This window comes from Hermetia illucens, chromosome 3 (genome assembly GCF_905115235.1).
Source record: "Hermetia illucens chromosome 3, iHerIll2.2.curated.20191125, whole genome shotgun sequence".
Lineage (NCBI taxonomy): Eukaryota > Metazoa > Arthropoda > Insecta > Diptera > Stratiomyidae > Hermetia > Hermetia illucens.
In genome coordinates, this window is record NC_051851.1 from 167,875,309 (window position 1) to 167,880,466 (window position 5,158).

General features: G+C 44.7%; 1 pseudogene; it reads right to left on the reverse strand.

The window, feature by feature from the left end:
- Positions 1-3,137: 3,137 nt before the first annotated feature.
- LOC119652193 lies at positions 3,138-4,659 on the reverse strand (annotated as a pseudogene).
- Between the last annotated feature and the right edge of the window lie 499 nt (positions 4,660-5,158).

Here is a 5,158-nt window from a genome sequence, read left to right on the forward strand (position 1 = left end):
ATTTTCAGGCTCCTAAAGAATGAGTTTCCCAGCCACCTCGTAGCGATGATGTGTAGTATGCTGTATGGCAAGTGCTTTGTCATTACGGACGGAAATCTCACTACTAGCAGAGAATTTCATGTTCTGAATGGATTACAGCAAAGGACAGTGACTGCGCCTACACACAAAAGATTGTTTTTTATTGTTCATTTTTCCAATCTACATACTATTGTTACCTATTTCTTAAAAATAAAAATGATTTTAAAAACAAAACCGGCTAGCAGTTAGGTGGAACTCTATCAAAGTGCTTGTTGATGAGGGGTTTGTAACCTCTCTCCAAGTCAGTTCATAAGTTTGGACTGGGTTCTCAGTATTCAGGTTCTTCATCCGCCAGCAAATAAAATTTAGGTGTCTTAAGTTGACGGAATCTCGACTTATACCGGGATGAGTCTTAAGACCAAACAAGGAATCGATATATCGAGAAAAAAGGCCATTCAATGGGACAAAAATAAGTGAGATGATTGTGCAAGTGAAGGCGAGCATCTGCGTGCCGTGTGGTCAGTACTCCGGTGAGTAAATGTGTTGAGAGGTATTGCGTTCGGAGTCATCATCGACAGAAAGATACCACTGCCCTCCTCGAAAAAAGCGACGATCTTCTACTAGCTGATGCGTGTACAAGTTCACGATCGCAGTCGAGATATTTGAGAAATTAAATCATATCTTCAAGACAAGCTCAAAAGAAGGATAAAGATTTATCGTATTTCAAGGTCATACCTTAGGATTGATGAGGTTCTCAGTCCGTACACAGGCTTCACGTTTTTTGCAACTAGCTCCTTTTTTGAAGAACCGAAGATGCAGACTCAAGACTACTTCAAATCAAAACAAAATAACTTTGGTGACTTACTGTTTCGTTCAGGTCAGAGACAACTCATCAGATGCTGCCTTACTCTGCTCTGGGCGCAGCGAGACCGTACCGGCTACAAAGTGGTATTTGTTCCCTTTAAAAACACGGAGGCGAAGCAGCGCCTGCTGAGTTGTCTCTGCCCTGGAAGGAACCGCAAGTCACATAATTTTGAAACTTGAGCGGTTGCCCAAAACTGAGCGGTTCATACACTACAAAAAGTGCGAGTAAGCTGCTTCTCAATTGGTCTGGTTCCTCGTCAAATGGATGGCGAATTCAGGACTCTTGCAGTTTTCTAAACAAAAGCTAAAATAAATTCTGCTTCGGTTGGCTTAGGATTGGACTAGGAGATTCTCGTCCTTAATATAATCCATACTCATGGGCGTGTAGCCCAGTGAGTTGGGCTTAAGAATGCACTCAAAGTCTTCCACGCTTGTCACCACAGACGACTACCAGCGGTAGAAAGTTGCAATTTAACAACCTACGCACTGTTCTTCCAAGCTGGGGCAAAAAAATGTCGGCCAACAATGCACCCAAACCGAGAAAAGCCACTAATTTGGGTGGTCTTCCAGAACATTTTATCGCTGTACCTGTAGTTACTGCTGCTTCCACTGGTATGCAAAGCTTGGGAATCCGAGACCTTCCCCAGGGATAGGAAGAAGGGGATGATCGACACGATTCTAGAGAAGGGCACCCGTTTTGAGTGTGATAATTGGAAGGATATCTGCGTGTTTCCTGCAGGTAATACCTAAAATAATCCTGGGATAAATTAAAGAACATCTCCAAAGCTTGATCGTTAGAGAGCAGGCTTGTTTCTGCTCCGCATCATCCTGCATTAACTACATCAACACCCTACGGATCTTTTTGGAACAGTGCACACATTTTAGATCTTGAATTCATCTGGTCTTCATGGATTTCGAAAAACCTTCCGATACCTTGAAAAGGAAGTGTATCTGGCGTGCTCTAATAGCTATTATCAAAGGGACATTTGCTGAAATAAAATGTGACGTTCTGAGCGGAGTTAGTCTGAAGCGGAGGTCGCTAGGGTTGCATCTTGTGCTGAATAAGTCGTACATTATCGAGGGTCGACAACTGTATTGCTGGGTACGCCATGCAGTGGAACTCACCCTTTCAAGATCACTGACGGATAGCGGTGAAGGAGTACGGACGTCTCGGGGAATTCTGTGGGGAACAAAAGCTAATTTCAGATAACCGCGACCGAGAGCGCGTAGGTTTCGTTGACACGCTGTACCCCACCAAGGGGTAGATGGAAACCATGTATATATATAATGAACTGCCGAATGTCCCAAAGTTGTTTTGCTCTTGGTGCAGGTTTCGATTCGCCTATGTATGTATACTCCTGCTTGAATTTCTTTACGTTTCTGCCTAAGAAAGAGACTCCTTGTTCTGCTTTTGAATCATCGGTGGAGAAAACGGATGCTTTCGTTCAGTTCCTCACAATATGCTCTTGGTAGAGAGTTCCTAATTCTACTCCTGCCTCTAACTATAAATTTATATAAATAAAGTTTAAAAAATTGAGACGACTACGGTTTCGTCAATGGACCAGAAAAGTGGGAGAAAGTCCCCAGTTGGCCCGGTTCGCGAAGTGGATGGTGGGCTTAGGGCAGAATTTGTATGCGGTTTGTTAAGTTGAATGTAATTCCCACCCATTGCGTGTTTGCGATTTAATGTACGCAAATAGTACCCTTGAATCACTTCGGTCGGACTGCTCTCAGTGCAGAGGTAGAACCTCTGCCTCTGTCCTGGATGAAATCGCAGTCGTCCAAACTTCAGAAAGTTTTGTGAAAGAAATGAATTAACTATGGAAACCTTAAGGCCAAACAAGGCTTCAGCCAAGGCCAGCGTAGTATGCTTTGTTTGGAGACGGTGGTGTCTTCTCGGCGCTATTTTTTAGGAGCCTAGCATTCATTTTGAATTCTCTCCCAGTAAGGGTAGTGTTTCCACGGGATTCATATGGAGAGAAGGGAGTTGGCGAAACTGGTTTTCATTTTTAAAGAAGATAAAAGGATGCCTCCCATCCGTGATCTTTCAGAGCCAATTTGCCTGACATTCTTCATACTGAAAACAGTCGAAAAGGTCCTGGATAACTATGTTACATCAGGACAAAGAAACTCTTTGGGCTTCTGGGTGGGATCTCAGGTGGTTATGGCAGGTTCATTCAGGTGAGCTTTATTTTAGGCTATGTTAGATCAGAAGGGTTTAGAGACTTTATGGGTCAGAAAGGAAGGAATTTATTTTAATTTACCATCCAGGGGATAGTGAGACGAAGCAAAATAGGAAACTTTATAGTGTAGCGAGACAGCGTTGTTGCCGGAGTTTGATTAAAGTTGATCAAAGTGATGACCCCGTCTTCTGGGAGTTCCAAACTTTCCTTGGTTACGGATACCAGAAACTTGCTTTAGTAGTCCTTCAGGTGTTGGATAACATATTCATCGATTGGTTCAGCCATGTAGGCGACCTCGAAGCCATGTTTATTGACGCGTTCAACGAAGGCGGAGTTGGCAACTTGATCCTTGACGTAATCGTCCAAGAAGCAGTATTCGCCGCCGGAGGCCGATGTGTGGAATCGGAGGAAATGAGCGAGTTTGGCACGGTTGCGGCTAGCTTCGTGCATGTCGAGTTTCAAGTTCTTGCTGGACTGGTCGTAGAACTTTTTGTACAATTCCTTGTCTTCAGCCAACTCCTCGAAGAGTTCCAAGCATTTCTTGACCAAGTTCTCGCGGATGACCGAACTTGTTTTGTTGGAGCATTTCACGAGAAACGACACCCTAGTTCAAGTAGTCGGGGATGAGGTCCTGGCAGTTGTCCATGATGAAGATTCAGCGCATGTGCAATTTGACGTTGTTGCGTTTCGTGTTGTTCTCGAAGAGATCTAATAGAACGCGATGTGGGACGAAGAGGAGGGCACGGAATTGGAGCTGACTTTCGACGGAGAAGTGCTTGGCGGCCAAATGGTCTTCCCATTCGTTGGTCAAGGATTTTTAGAATTCGCCGTAATCTTCCTTTGTGATTTCGTCGGCATTGCGGGTCCAGATGGGCGTGGTTTTGTTCAACTACTCATTATCGGTGTACTTGACCTTAACTGCCTTCTTTTTCTCTTTCTTGTCTGCGGAGTCGGCATCTTCGTTCTCACTGACACCCTCAAGCTTTGGTTTATCGCCTTCGCCTTCCTTCTTCTCTTCCTTGTCCTTGTCGTTACCCTCGGCTTCATCGTCACTGACTTCCTTCTCGCATTCCTTTTCTACCAACAATTTTATGGGGTAGCGAATGAACTGTGAGTACTTGGTGACGATGGAGTTGATCTTGGCTTCTTCCAAGTATTCCATTTGATCTTCCTTGATGTGCAGGACGATCTTGGTATCACGCCCCAATGGCTCAGAGTGGTCGTTGGAGACAGTGAAATAGCCACCGGCAGCAGACTCCCAGGTGTGTTGCTCGTCATCGTTGTGTTTCGATGTGACTGTGACCTTGTGGACGACCAAGTAAGCGGAGTACAAACCCACACGGAATCAATCATGCTGATGTCAGCGCTCGCCTGCAAGGCCAGACTTGGCGATGGTACCGATGTTGGTGACAAAATCAGCCTTGGTCATGCCAATACCAGTATCAATGATGGTCAGGGTGCTGGCAGACTTGTTGGGGATGATCCTGATGTACAACTCCTTGCTGCTGTCCAATTTGTTAGGGTCTGTGAGAGATTCATATCGGATCTTATCCAAGGCATCCGAAGAGTTGGAGATCAATTCTCGGAGGAACATTTGGCCCCCAGATGAAACCTAGGGGTTTCACTCTGTACATTTGCTGGGATAATCCCTGGCAATTAGCAAAGTAGACAGAGTACCTGACACCTCCTCAAATATTCGTTGACTACAGGAGATACTATTTGAGAGATTGGGGGTGTTATTGAGGAGAGGTGGGACAGTATAATTTGAACATTATTCGGGAAGCAATAGGTTCTAGTTCCTTCTTTGTCACCTGGAATTAAAGCCTCTTTGAAGGAGTTAATTGCAGTTTTGAATTGTCAGCGGGGGCAGATGCCCCATTTCTAAGAATATGTGAAGGCAACGCAATATTTCTACGTTGGTTTGTTTCACAGTTGAATTAGGTGCGTGTTCATCGAATTTCCCCGACCCTTCCTCCTGCTACTGCTAGAAGTGATCTCCTTTGTGAGGAGGCAGCTTGAATGCTTATCGTCCTAACTTTCAAGGCTTGATACTCTTATGAACTCCCAAGTTTGGACTTAATTCTGATTGTTGA